We start from the raw sequence: 15,867 nt of genomic DNA, 5'->3' as shown, positions 1-15,867 counted from the left end.
TAATAATAATAATAATAATGACAAATCCAGAATTACTGAGAGTTTTTAATTTAAATGATAGCTGTATATATCTAGAGATATTAATGAATCAGATACCAAATTCTGTAAATGAAGAAACTTCATAGCTCATCTTCTGGGGTTGCTAACAAGCCACGGGTTGACGCGAGGGACTGAAATGTGTTTGAAATGCTAATGAGCAGCAGACAAGAAAATTGCCATTGGCACACATGTTGTTTGGAGGAGTACACATGAGAAATTACACCTCAGTAGGAGAGAGTGCAAAATTAGCATGTTGTGCAAAGCATGTGTACTGTATGTACTGTATGCATACATAAAGAAGAGTAGCAGGAATAATTTTATAACGGTAAAAAATACATTTCTTGAGGGGAAGAAAATAATAATGTTGTGTATTCACTGCTGTGATGCAACTGGGTTAGCATTTATATGAGGCTCATTTGGGTAGCTTCATTCTTGAATCCTTTGTTCCTTCTATTTCATCCCATTTCCTCACAGTTTACATCTGTCAATCACTGTAGCCCCCCCCCCCCTTTATCAAACCCATGCAATGTTCCTCCAATTCACAGTCAGATCTCATTGCTGCTTTCGATTTTTTTTCAATTTTTGATGGTATTAGGTTTTAGTTGCCCCTTTTTAAATGGTTTATACCTCCAAGTATTTCAAGTTCTTGTGGTTTTCCGAGAACCGATTTAGATCTGCTGCTTCACAGTCATGGCTGTCTTGATGAACTCATGTGGTTTTTGGAGTCTATGGGGAATATGTGGATTGCTTGTCTCTCAGCTCAGTGTGTAGCTTCATAATTTGAAAGTGACTTGCATCATGGCATCCCCAGGTCCCAAGTTGACTTGTGCTTAGCTCACTATAAAGCCAGTGCAGTTTTTAGCCTTACAGTTGGAAGTTTCATGTGGACAGAGAAAGCTCAACACATTGCAACTGGAAAAAAAGCAAGCCCTTGTATAAATAAATAACATTGTATACTGCATAAATAAATAAATGTTTAAAATTGTATTTATTTATTTATTTATTTATTTATTTGTTTGTTTGTTTGTTTGTTTGTTTGTTTGTTTATTTATTTATTTATTTATTTATTTATTTATTTATTTATTTATTTATGTGTTTATTTGAATATTTACTTGTTTATATCACTTATTTACTTGTTTGTTTCACTTGTTTAGTTGTTTATTTATTTATGTAAGTATTTATTTATTTACTTATTTACTTGTTTATTTTTATATTTATTTAATTGTTTATTTATTTACTTGTATACTTGTTTATTTTACTTGTTTATTTATTGAATTATTTGTTCACTTTTTTATTCATTTATTTACTTATTTACTTGTTTTTGTCTATTTATTTAATTGTTTATTTACTTGTTCATTTACTTTTTTATTTATTATTTATGTATTTATTTAGGTACTTATTTATTAATTTACTTATTTATCTATTTATTTAATTATTTATTTACTTGTTTATTTATTTATTTTCTTACTTATTTATATCTTTAATTACTTATTTACTTAGTTATTAAATTATTTATTTAATTGTTTGTTAAAATATTTGTAAATTATACTTTATTTAATTATTTAATTTTAAATTATTTTATTTAATTTGTTAATTAATTAATTAATTTATCTATTTATTTAATTATTTATGTATTTACTTACATATTTATTTACTTATTTTACTTATTTATTTACTTATTTTCCTATTTTATCTAATTATTTCATAGTTTACTTAATTACTTATTTATATACATAATTACTTGTTAATTTACTTATTTAATTACTTAATAAAAAAAAATCACAATGCAACCAATAGCATGCTGCAGATATCCATAACACTACAAAATATGCACAATGCAACAAAATACAGAAACACAATGCAAATTATTCATTCAACCAAATAAAGAAACTCATTGCAAATATTCACAAGATACTGAAACGTGCTGTAGCGTTTAACACTTGCCTCAAAAACATGATACAATGAAATACAATAAACATGCTGCAAAAAGTGTTTCTCTATGCAAAAACACAAAGACTTTTAAATGTATACCAACATTCTGAAAATCTACGTATGGCTGCATTTCGTGTTTAAAACGAATGCTACATGGCGGTATGATGCTGTTACTTTTTTTGCTTAGCAGCTGACCATTAACCTCCGTGTAGACAGCTGTTCCGCAGTTACCACTTTGTCCAGTTGATCATCGCGTATGTTGGAGGATTTGAGATGCTGAGCAAAGTTGACCATGTCAACGGGGTTTGAATCTGGCGAAGAACAGGTCCAGAAAGCAGGTAAGAAAAATACAAAAGCCAAAAAAACAAAAACAAAAAAAAAACAATCAAATAACATGGTGAGAATGTGGAAAATTTGGTAAATATCAAGCTCCAGCGAGTTTTTTTTTTTCCTTTTTGATTGCTTTTTAAATACTGTCAGTTAAGTTAAGGCAAATGGTTGGGTCAATTGGTGCTTTTTAAAACACTATCGGTTAGGTTTAGGGAAGGGGGTGGGTGGGATTATTGGTCAGTCAGTCGACAGCAGCCTCAAAAAGCGTACACATCGGCCTCTGGTGGATTCGCGAAAACAAAAACTGCAAACAACATACCTCCTAAGAGGTATTTGGTGCTCTCCAGAAATGTATATAGGGGTACGTAATCAGAATGAGTCTGAGTTGATATTTACAAAGCATCCAAATTCAGAAAAAAACACTGCATATATTGAAAATGTAAACACATGCTGACAATGTGCGAAATACAGAAATGCATTGTTTCTGTAACAATCAAGAGACTGAACAGATCATACCCTGGTATACCTACTTTTATATTTTTACTTCTGGCAATTGTCTTTTAAGGGCTTCAGAATTCATTAAAAATGTGATCATCTGTGATTTTGTTTTAGATAAACTTAACATGCATGAATTATAAACCAATGGTAGTCTGTGAGCTTACTTTCTGCCCTAATCCTAAAACCAATAGAAAAATCCTATGTGCTTTCTATAAGCGAACAAGAGATGCAAACTTCTAGGTTAGCCTGCAAAAAATGCATCATCCCTCCAGCATTCTATTAGTTAAACGTAAGACGAGGATGTTTTGCACATCACCTCTTTATCATCTGCAATCATAATCATCTGACTGCCCTCAGACATCTGACAGCATTTCAGCAGGGTTTTAGCAATAACAGCTGGTAGATGTCACAAAGACTTCTGTTAATCTAGCTGTTTAGAGATGGATGGTGGGACGCCTTTTTAATGGATCCAAACTGAAGCTTTATACATGATAATTGGCTTTCTGATACATTAAAAGAGAGTAATATGGTGATCTTTTTTTTTTGGAATTAAAGGAATAAAAAAAGGAATATGTTGTCACTTTTTGCTCATTATTTGCTCACCTCATGCAGTTTCAGTCACTTATGTGGTGAAATAAATGGAACAGTGTTGTCCATTGAGTCAATCTAAGATGATTCTAAGCAAAAATAATGCTAAACATGTCCATTCATAAACAAGTGCCATAAAAAAAAGGCTTTTATGATACTTGCACTGTGCTCAACGGGTTCATATGATTCCATAACAAAATATTGCTAAAATGTGTTGACTAGTTTTAAACTGTATGTAGTTTTTGTGTCATGTTCGGTGAGGGGAAAAAGGAGCGAGGACTCAGGTGCAGCAAATAATGGGTGTTTATTAAGAATAAAATAAAAACAAAAAGGCAAAACAAACAACCCCGAGGGGGAAAACTCTAATAAAACAAATAAACGAACAAACAAACTTGACTGGACTGGCAGGACAAGACAGGGCTGGACACAAGACAGGAAACTATCGACGACGAACTGGCAAAGGACTGAAAACATGAGGGGTATTATAAAGCAAAAAGTAAATTGACACACAGGTGAACAATTAACTAATAATGGGTTAACAAGGAGGGTGGGACTAGACAATAGACGGGAGAGCGCATGACACAGAGAGACAATACAAGCCATGCGCTCACATAACACAACACTGAAGCACACGACAAAAGCACGTGACCACAATGTAAACACCGAGCCACGTGCTTTGACAAAAGACGCAAGACATGAGCACACGATGAATGAAAGCACTCACCGTGCGCTCACACACGCAGCGTGCATGCTTCATCCCAGCGCCGACCAAAACCGAAACCAACAAGACTGAGACGCTGGGAATGAAACACCACGCTGCTGACAAACGAAAACACAAACACTAGTACAAGAGCGCACGCGTCAAGCAGAAGCGCGCACACTCTGCGTACACCCACGACGGCGCGCGCGCACACAGAGACAGAAACAGGACCAGACATGAGTAGTGTCAAAGCTCTGCCACCAAAACAAGAATTTACAAGACCAAAGTGGCAGAACCCTGACATTTTGCTATTTTATTGGCATTAATTTGCATTATTTTATCACAAATTTGCGATAGTCATGGTCATTCAAGCATATCATAAAGTATTATAGAACCCAGCACACAAGATTTACTTATTTGAAACTATGAGTTGCTGACTAATTCAGTGAATTGCAACCTGTAGACCTTCTTTGATTGGATCATTTCAATCAGTAAACTGTTAACTGGAGAATTACGATGGGTTCCACACAAGATGCACCACCCTTCAAAGGCCCCTTAATTGCAATTGTCTGTCTTCACACACAAGCAGTTCTTTGGGGGAGGGGTCCATACTAGGGTTCGGCCGATAGACGATGCCGATGGCCAATCCGCTTGTTAAATGTGACGTCACGCGAAGCGGCTTCAGGGTCCAAGCGCTCTATTCAACTGAATGGGGAGAAAGCGATTTAATACTTTCGAAAATCACGATCGCAACATAAATGTCCATGCCTAATATCCGATGGCCAAAAAGTGATTCATTTTTTTATAAATTGTTACATTTTTAGTATTTGTTATGCAGCAAGCCCAGAGATTGTTGTGTACACTATGGTTTTATATAAAATTAACTTCTTTAATGTGTGATAGGACTAAAACACGATCATAAACAAATTATTTCTCCAATCAAATGAATGGCGGCTTGGTCTCGGAAACAGTATTACATACATCACCACTTAACAAGCGGATAGACAACACGATGCTGAGCGGGCATCGCGATCCTTCGCCCGCCCCTGTCGCAAACCCGTTGACACTGTCATGCGCTCCTCTGAGCTCCAGGCAGAGAGCAGTGCACGTCGGAGAGTTTTTGAAGGATGTAGAGCTGGATCGCGTCTCACTACAGTTGTTAAACGTGTTTTTCAGACATCCTTAGTCTCCCGGAAGTCTCTATGCATTTATGTTACTCATAATGCCCGCAAACAAGTGATAATCTCCCGGAAATGACGCGTCTCCCTTCCGGTCCGTAAAAAAGTCGCGCAACCTTCTCACCCCCGGATCCCTCCTTGCTCTTCAGAGACCCCACCCTGCTTTTCGCATAATGACAATGCCATCGTCCATCGCGTTGTAAAACATTGTACGATGCCAAATTGGTTGACATCGCCCAACCTTAGTCTGTACAGATAAATTTGTTTGTTACAGCAATCCCTGTTCTTTGCAGTAGATATAACATCACAGCACATCAGCATTAGTGTCCCTAGTGTCATCCTCTAGTTTTTGTTCCAGGTTTTCTCCATGTTATTCCAATGTTCGTAACTGCATCCTCTGGTTACATATACATTGGTGTCTTTGTGCAGGAGCATAACTAGGGCAAACTAAAAATAATAAGTAATGGGACAGATCACTTTAGATTTTAATGATAATTTGAAGTAGTAATTTAACTTAGTTCAAGCTTGCAGTTTTGAAGATTTCAGGATTCCCCTATTCATTGGGGATTGGACTTTGGTCTTGGATGAGCTGCCTGGAGGCTTTGCAAATATGGCCGCAGAGTGAACAGATTTTCCTTGTAAAGGACTTTGATACTAATTTGATAGTAGTGGTATGGGCTCAGGGCCTCTCATTTAAACCCTGTTTGGATATGACATCAGTCGTGGGCCATTGTGTAATCTAATCAGTTGTAGTTGAAGTCAATGATTAGCAATGAATATTTGTTTTTTGTTTTTTTTAAATATTTCTCAAATTATGTTTACCAGAGCAACTATTTTTAAGTTATTTCCTATACTTCCTATATTTTGTCTTTTGGGGAAAGTCTTTTTTGTGTTATTTTGAGTAGAATAAAAGCATTTCTAAATCAGTTTAAGGTCAATATTATTAGCGCTTTTAAGTAGAGCTGCATGAAAAAAGACCTTGATCAATCCAGCATCTCTTCGATTCAGCCAAATACATTTTCAAGTTCGGTAGAAGTATGAAGGCAGACGCACAAGTCTTCACATTGTTTTTTATATAGTTAAAGTCAGAATTATTTGCCCCCCTTTGATTTTTTCTTTTTTTTTTTTCTTTTTGAAATATTTCCCAAATGATGTTTAACAGAGCAAAGGAATTTTCACAGTATGTCTGATAATATTTTTTTCTTCTGGAGAAAGTCTTATTTGTTTTATTTAGACTAGAATAAAAGCAATTTTACATTTCTTTAAACCCATTTTAATGTCAAAATTATTAGCCCCATTTAAGCTTTTTTTTCTTCTTCGATAGTCTACAGAACAAACCATCATTATGCAATAACTTCCCTTATTATCCTAACCTGCCCAGGTAACCTAACAAATCTAGTTAAGCCTTTAAATGTCACGTTAAGCTGTATAGAAGTGTCTTGAAAAATATATAGTCAAACATAATTTACTGTCATCATTGCAAAGATAAAATAAATCAGCTATTAGAAATGAGTTATTAAAACTATTGTGTTTAGAAATGTGTTAAAAAAAATTTCTCCGTTAAACAAAAATTGGGGATAAAATAAACGGGGGCGAGAAATTTGGTGGGCTAACAATTTTGACTTCAGCTGAATGATTCTCAGCAACATGGACGCCTCCAAATGGTGTTGAAAGTGCCACATACTGTATTTATAAGGAAAAATGTAAAAAAAAAATGTCAATATTGTTTTCATGTAATTGTGGCTGTGAATGACATGTCAGCTGATGTTTTTTTTTTGTTTTTTTTTTTACTGAGAGGATGCACAATTGCCCGTGAATGGTGTGTGAACAGAACCTGTATAGGCTGTGATTAACAGGTAATAAAGTTGTAAATAACTTTCAGTTTGTTGCACAGCATGATCACTGAGCAGTACACTCTCAGAAAAAAAGGTACAATGAGGGTACAATTTTGTTCCTAGAGGGAACAAAATATAAAATTGTACCTTTAAAGGTCCCATATTGGTCTTTAGGGTACAATTTTGTACCCAAATGGGCTATAAAGGTACAAATGTCCAGATTTAGGTTTGAAAGGTACATTTTTGTACCTTTTATAGCACATTTGGATACAAAATTGTACTGTAAAGGACCAATTTGGCACCTTTAAAGGTACAATTATATATTTTGTTTCCCTATAGGAACAAAATTGTACCCTCAGCTCATGATAAGATCAAGACACTATATAACACTAATTTAAATGTATTAATACTAAACATTAATACTAAAATACATCATTAAAAAATATAATAAATAAATAAATTGAATTAAATATTTTAATAATTAAATTTTTTTCATGTATTTAAATTACATTTTTTCTCAAAAATGTTAATAATTAAATTTATAATATTTTAATCATTAAAAACGTAAATCCTGGTCTTTGCTTACTGTTTAAGACCCTATAGTATATGTGATGTAGAATAAGAAGTAAGAACCATGCAGTGACAGCATCTTCATACAGGTGGTGATGTTGCTGTCTCTTTAAGAATGTGGCTTGTTGAGACGTTATAGTAGTGTTTGTTACAGAGGCGGTCCGTCGAGTATGCTGGCTGTTTACACAGAACTTCGCACGCTTTTCAAAGAAAAGTCTATTTTGGAGTCCACACTTTTCAGGTAAGAATGTATTAAAGATATATTTTCAGTCTCATTTTTACATGTGAAGCCGTGTTCTGTTGATTTTGTCTGACTCTCGGGTCTCGGCTTTCCCCCGCTTTAAGTGCTCCGGGCTGCCTGGTGTATGTTGGCCTGGGATATAACGTTATAGACGGTGAGTACTATATGCTGTTAGTTTTCTCGGTGTAAAAGTTCCCTTTATCGCCTACGTTACGTATTCGCGCCTTATATCTTACGTTACGTTACTGCTTTATTAATAAGTGTTGCCACGGCGGAATATAATCGCAACCCAATTAACAAAATACACTCGGGCCAGTTGCGGCGGCAGAAGCGAGCCGACGCTGCCGTATCCGTGCACCGGAATCAGGCCGTGAGTAATGTGCGGTGTGGCCCGGAGCTCGCGCGACTAAAGTCTTCATATACCTTGATATAAAACCTTTTGTTATTAATACTGGAAATTTGTAATTATCGATAATGTTTTATATTTTGAGGCAATTTTCTAGCCACGGTTGACCGCTGAAATGTAATTTTAGACGGTTATATAAGTTACAAACGTGGCGTGTGTATGCTACATATCTTCGTTTCAGTGTCTAAGTTACATTAATGTTGAGGAGTGTCCACAAACTCTCATATCCAGAATTGTTGGTGCTTTACTATCGTTTAACGTTATACTTATGTTAATGTAGAATTATTAACATACCACGTTGAATAAATCGACGTTTTAAGTTATACTTTGTTCTTTAGTGTAATAATTTGTCTCATCTGTTCTGAAACTGGTACCTTGAGCTATTTTACCTATTTTATTAACATCTCAAAATAAATAAATAGTTATTGCTTTATCTTATTGCTTTTCAGAAGTTTTTGAAGTTTCCAATTGTCTTTCAGGACAAGATTGAACAACAGAATGCAGCCTAACAGCATCAGACCAATGAAGGCATGTCATATAAAAGCATGGCTCAGTTACAAGATGTAAGTATGTCTCATTATCTATACCATGGTTTTAATGGCTTACATACTGTTTTAAATTTGTAGGTTTTTACTTACAAACAACAATAAATGTACACCCACATGTTTAAAATTATTTTCTAGGTTTTCATCGAAAGATGAGAGATCAACTGAAGAATGCTATGGATCTGACTCTAAGGTACTCTTTCTAAACTTTCTCCACTTGATTAATATTATTAAATTCTAGCTTTGGATGGATTCCTTCATATTTGTTTGTATGCCACATCTTATGTTCCAGGAATTGATTTTACAGCAGCACTTCTCATGTTGCCAGCCTTGTTAAGCGAGACACTTCAACATTTCGTTGTGCTCGGGTGCGTATGTTGTTTTTTGTTTAGTATATGCTGTAATAAATGCATTTTATAATGCTTGATATTCTTTATATTAGGATGACGCAGTGGGTAGTGCTGTCACCTTACAGCAAGAAGGTCACTGGTTCGAGCCTCGGCTGGGTCAGTTGGCATTTGTGTGAGGAGTTTGCATATTCTTCCAGTGTTCGTGAGGGTTTCCTCCAAGTGCTCCGGTTTCCCCACAAGTATAAAGACATGCGCTATAGCTGAATTTGGTAAGCTTATTTGTCTGTAGTGTATAAATGTGTGGTGAATAAGTGTGTCTGGATGTTTCGTAATACTGGGTTGCAGCTAGAAGGGCATCTGCTGCATAAAACATGCTGGATAAGTTGGTGGTTCATTCCACTGTGGCAACCCCAGATTAATAAAGGGACTAAGCCGAAAAGAAATTGAATGAATAAATGAAATTTATATTAGTCTTTTAATCTGTGATACTTTTTTTTTTTATCAGTGAATATTAATTATTTCACTTTCTATGCATGTTGATTTTCTCTTCATCAGTGATAGAGTGACTGATATTAATGTAATTATTGCTTTGTCATTTACAGTGAATCATCTTCACCACATCCAACAGTTCAAGTACAGGAGGAGGCCACCGACTGGACAACTGTGTTAACAAGACGAGTCACGGCAGTTTTCAGAGTTGATGGGATTGCGATTGGCCGGGCTAATGATGTGGACGAATATACATTTTTGACATAGAAGAACACCCTGATGTTTCTGCAGTGGAATGTTTTGAATGAACGGTGGACAGTGACAAGCCTAGATCTACTCCAGTTACCAGAGTGATCAACCTTGTTTTTTGTTTCTCTACATGCTCTGGGGATAATCACAATCATCAAGTTAATCCAGCACACTGCTATCATTCATGCATAAAGCAAATTTTTAAATAATTTGTGGTCCTAATGACTATCAAAGAACATTTTCCAGATATGAGTGCTTTACATGTCGTGTTTATCAAAAGCATAAACACATATTGTGTTACAACAAATTACAACTCCACTTGAGGATGATGAGGAGTAATCTACTGATGTTGAGGAAGAGGCTACTGATGTATTCGGTTTTCTGCACTGTTGAAGCAATTTATAGAGAAACATTGCCTTCATTCTGAAATTCAGAGAAAATGTTGATGACAAATTATTTATTATGACCGAGTATTCTGACTAAAGACAAACACTTTGGACTTTATAAAGTGCAGTACTTGATGTAGCCTGTGTAATGTGTTTATAAATCTTAAACAGTATTCTTGTGGTCTTTGTATTAAGTGTAGATTATTTAGTTTTTATTCTTATCTAAATTGTTCTTTTTACTGTTTTACATGTCTGCTTTATACTTGCTGTGTAATTTTATTTCTTAACACATTCAGTTGTGAGTTGTAATGAAATATTTCTACATTAATAAATAAAAATGGACATCTGTGAACCAAAATATTTTATTTATTTATTTGTGCATGCAGTCACCAAAGGATCAAAATGCCTGGGTCAGTACCCTGAAAATACTAAATAATAAAAGAAGGTACATTTTTGTACCTTCAGTGTCTAGGGTACAAAATTGTCCCTTAAAGGGTACAAATGTAGAAGGTACAATTTTGTACCTTTAAAATGAGGTACAAATTTGTACCCTTAAGGGTACCACCCCAGTGACGGGCCATTTGTACCCTAAAAGGTACAATTTTGTACCTTTTTTTCTGAGAGTGTATAGAGTCTGTCACTTTACTGGGGCATTAGGACCCACACAGACCGCAGGTTGGGCACCCCCTGGAGGCTTCACTAACACCACTTTCGACAGCAACCTAGCTTTCCCATGTGGTCTCCCATCCGGGTTCTGACCAGCCACAGCCCTGCTGAGCTTCAGTGGGCGACCATGTGAAAGTTGCAGAGAGACAGCTGCAGGCAATACTAATATCTTGAATATTAATGCTAATATATTAAAAAACATCTAGTAAAATATTATGTACTGTCATCATGACAAATATAAAAGAAATGTTTAGAAATGTTTAAAAAAAATCTTCAAGAGGGCTAATAATTCAAACTTTAACTGTGTGTACATCCAATTTAACATCTAATCGAATTTGGTTTGAGTTAGCAAGGAAAATGCTTAGAAATTTGTTGTGGAGATTCACTCTGAATGTATCATTTGAATTAGTGAACCATTAAGTGATGACTTGCTCTGACTGAATCATTTGAATCATTAACCGTAGACTCATTATGACAGGACTTTTGAATCAGTGTAAATCAAATTGCACTTTAAGTCGCCATGAAATGGAAATTATGATTGTCCTTTTTTCCATTATCGTGAGGTACCATTTGAAATTGTCCTGTATTGAAGAAAAAAAATAGGGTGTATACATGGTTTTGTTCTTTGGGAACCGATTGGATTGTTGAAAGACAGGTATTGCTAGCAAAATGAAGGAAGATTGGTGAATTCATAAATTCAGAGAAAATATGAGACCCAACCTAAAGCCCCGCCCTAAAGACATTCCATGTCACCAGGTCCAATTGAAGAAAGTCATGTTCGAGGGGGAGGGAAGGTTATAGTATTTTATTAAAGTGCATGAGAAAAAAAAATAATAAGAAGAAGTCTTTTTGTATTCCGCCGAAGAGCATCATACAATTTTTGGAAGGCACAAAAGTGAACTGTCTATTTTAAAGAGAAGAAAGAAAAGAACAAAAGACAGAAGGTTGTTTTGACAAAAGATGGGAATGAAGTGTCAGATTGGGCAGGTGAGGATGATGGAACATGGCTGTATGTTGTTCTCAGAGGCCTGTCAGATCTGACCCAGTTAATGTGCGATTGTGTTGTCCTGCCGTACACGAGTTTACACTGGCTGAAGTAATGAGCTGAACAGAGAAGACATGTGGATTTGACAGGTTCACTGGACTGTGTGTTTCCCTCTGTTCTGTCATTCAACACCATGACAGTTCAGAGTTTGGATCAGTTTGATCAGATTAAGCTGTCGTTTATTAGACAGTCAAAATGTTTCTAATAGCGGCCTAAAGCACAGGTTAAAAACGTGACTATAAAATGTGCTATTAATTTTTTTAGCCACTGTGACTGGTTAAAGCCAGGATAAGTTAATAGCCTCAGGATAAGTTAAACCAGAGCCTCAATTTCCTGTCGAACCCAATTATTTTATTTATAATGCATTTAAAAACAAATAAAAGAGTGGTTACCATAAGTGATGCCTCATGTTAACAGAAATTGCTCTCATTTTGACAGTTTTTTCCATGGATGGTTCATGGCCATTCATGTGTATTAAAGTTAGCTAAAACTAAAACTAAAAAAAAAAAAATTTATTAAAATGTTATTTTTAATTAAACTATGATAAAATCTACCATGGTTACTAATACTAATAGTATTAAAATTAATAAAGCAACATTGTTTTAAATACAGAAAAGGAGATTTGCTTAAATTTAAACACATGCTCAGCACAATTGAGTACACCTCATTTTGAAAATGAATATTTTTATCCATTTCTCAGTGAATATAGGCATATATAGGAACTATATTTGGTACAGATTTATTAAATCGATAATATATATATTATAAATTTAAACGATTTGTTATTTATTTATTTATTTTTTTTGCTTATTTTGCTTTCTCTTTTTTTATTTTTATTTAAAATTTTTCTATAACATATACATTTGGGTGTACTAGTTTTTGGACTGTTATCGTAAGTTACTTTAAGCTCCATATTTGGCTTTAGTACTGACTGATCAAATGTGTTTGCACAAATATAAAATTGTATATCTTACTATTAAAAATGTAAATTTAAAAGATTTGTGAGGGATGTACTTATATATGCTGAGCACTGTAGTATTATTTTTAATTTTGGCATAAACCACTCTCGGGCCAGACTTAACAGTGGTACTGAATGCAAAGAATAATGGGCAAAATAGAAAATCTGCTAATATGTGTAAAGAAAAACTCTAATGTCTAGTTTGAATATTTTATGACATATATAAATAAAATAGTTTAAATGTGCTTTTAGACACAACGTCGTGTTTATTTATTTTATTTATTTATTTATTATATTTTGTATACACACTTATGATGTCAAACTGTTGAATAAATGCAAAGTAACACTCATAGCACTGCGATATAACTATATATTTACACTCTTATTAGGTACTGCTAGTTAACACAAATTTAGTTAACGCTAATCAGCCAAACACATGGCAGCAAATTAATACATTTCGGCATGTAGACATGGTCAAGACGATCTGTTGTAGTTCAAACTGAGCATCAGAATGAGGAAGAAAGGTTATTTACATGACTTTGAATGTGGCATGGTTGTTGGTGCCAGACAGGCTGGTCTGAGTATTTCAGAAACTGCTGATCTACTAGGATTTTTACGCACAACCATGTCTAGGGTTTACATAGATTGGTCCGAATAAAATAAAATATGTGTTGAGTGGCAGTTCTGTTGGCGCAAATGCCTTGTTGATGCCAGAAGTCAGAGGAGAATGGCCTGACTGGTTCCAGCTGACAGAAAGGTAACAGTAACTCAAATAACCACTCATTACAACTGAGGTCTGCAGAAGAGCATCTCTGAATACACAACCTTGTCAAACCTTGAAGCAGATGGGCTAAAGCAGCAGAAGACCACACCACTCCTGTCAGCTAAGAACAGGAAACTGAGGCTACAATTCGCACAGGCTCAACAAAATTGGGCAATAGAAGATTGGAAAAACATTGCCTGGTCTAATTAGTCTCGATTTCTGCTGCAACATTCAGATAATAGGGTCAGAATTTGATGTAAACAACATGACAGAATGTCCTGCCTTGTATAAATGGTCCAGGCTGCTGCTGGTGGTTTAATGGTGTGGGGGTTATTTTCTTGGCAAACTTTGGGTCTATTAGTATCAATTAAGCATTGTGTCATCACAGCCTACCTGAGTAATGTTGCTGACTATGTACATCCCTTTATGACCACAGTGTAACCACTTCCAGCAGAATAACGCACCATTTCATATAGTGCAAATCATCTTAGACTGGTTTCTTAAATATGACAATGAGTTCACTGTGCACCGACGGCCTCCACAGTCACCAGATCTCAATCCAATAGAGCACCTTTGGGATGTGGTGGAATGGGTGATTCACATTATGGTTGTGCAGCCAACAAATCTGCAGCAACAGCGTGATGCTATCATGGCAGTATGGATCGAAATCTCTGCGGAATATTTCCAGTAACTTGTTAAATCTTTGCCATGAAGGATTAAGGCAGTTCTGAAGTCAAAAGGGGGTCCAACACGGTACTAGTAAAGTGTTCCTTATACAGTGGTAAAGTATATAATATAGTATATGTTAGTTCATTTAATCAGTTAGTTTAATAGTTAATATAATTTAATATTTAGTTTGTGCTTGTCATTTTTATATGGATTCCTCAATGTCTATTGGCTTTTGGATATGGTTACAGGTTAGATTATGGACAGAGAAAATTCATCATTTTTATTGTAATAGTTTTATTATCCCACTAGATTTATGATTTACTGTACAATTCAAGCAACATTCATGTTCTGCATTATTAAAATATACAATATCCAAACACTTTGATAAAATCCTCCCAGCTGGGGACTTTTTTTGTGTGCATTTTGGTGATAAACAGATAAAAGTCACTGCGGTGACATTTTCTTTATGAGACAGTGCTGTCTCTGGAATACGTTTGGGAAATCTGACTCGGCTGATGCCCAAGAAAGAAAGAAAGAAAGAAAAAAAAACAACAAAAAAACATTATAATCTCTCTGTATTTCTCTCTTTCACTGTAACTCTCTTCATCCTTTGAGCAAATGACACGACATCTCTCTTCTGTTGGCGTAATAAGACAGAGCATCTACCTGCCATACTAATTGGCTTTCTCACTTTTGACTAATCACACAAGACATGGTTCAGTCCCGGGACACCTGCCAGAAGGACACAGAGAGTCAGAGGCAACAAAAACTGCTAAACAGAAAAGAAAGACATGCATCTAAATGTGTCCCGCTCTCTTCCGCTATCTTATTAAAAAGTCTATTTTGCTTTCACCTCTTGATGTCTGTACTTCACTGTTGATGTATTGTATTTGTTTGATGCGGAACCAGACAGATTCATAGTACTGATGCTGTAACTGAGTGAGACTCTAAGGAAAAAAAAAGGAAACCTGCTTATTCTGTGTTTCTTTTGTGTTGCACTTTACTATTAAAGCAAACATAAAATACAATAAAATAGTATTTAAAAAATATATATACAGTAAAATACAATGAGATATCAAGGATAATATTGTGGCGCAGTGGCTAGCATGATGGCCTGACAGTAAAAAGGTCGCTGGTTCGAGCCCCAGCTGGATCAGTTGGCATTTCTGGGTTAGTTTGCATGTTACATGGGAGTGTATGGGTGTTTACCAGTTATGGGTTGCAAATGGAAGGGCATCTGCTGCATAAAACATATGCTGGATAAGTTGGAGGTAAATACCGTTGTGCGACCCCTGATTAATAAAGGGACCAAGCCAAAAAAATAAAATCAATAAATTAATTAGTTCTACACTGTTACACCGTTTACCTGTAGTAACATTGAGGCATTATTGTTGGTTTTATCAATACTTATATTAATATCAGTTTAAAGA

The 15,867-nt window shown here is 35.2% G+C and overlaps 1 long non-coding RNA gene across 1 annotated transcript; it reads left to right on the top strand.

Moving 5' to 3' along the window:
• The first annotated feature begins 7,835 nt into the window (after positions 1–7,835).
• LOC147841470 (uncharacterized) lies at positions 7,836–9,481 on the top strand. The gene is made up of 5 exons (XR_015504517.2): positions 7,836–7,911; positions 8,797–8,880; positions 9,001–9,055; positions 9,155–9,230; positions 9,305–9,481. It is a non-coding gene; the product is annotated as an uncharacterized LOC147841470 (long non-coding RNA).
• The last annotated feature ends 6,386 nt before the right edge of the window (positions 9,482–15,867 follow it).

Source organism: Danio rerio, chromosome 12 (genome assembly GCF_052040795.2).
Source record: "Danio rerio strain M-AB ecotype USA chromosome 12, GRCz13ab, whole genome shotgun sequence".
NCBI lineage: Eukaryota > Metazoa > Chordata > Actinopteri > Cypriniformes > Danionidae > Danio > Danio rerio.
This window is presented reverse-complemented; position numbering and strand designations above follow the sequence as displayed.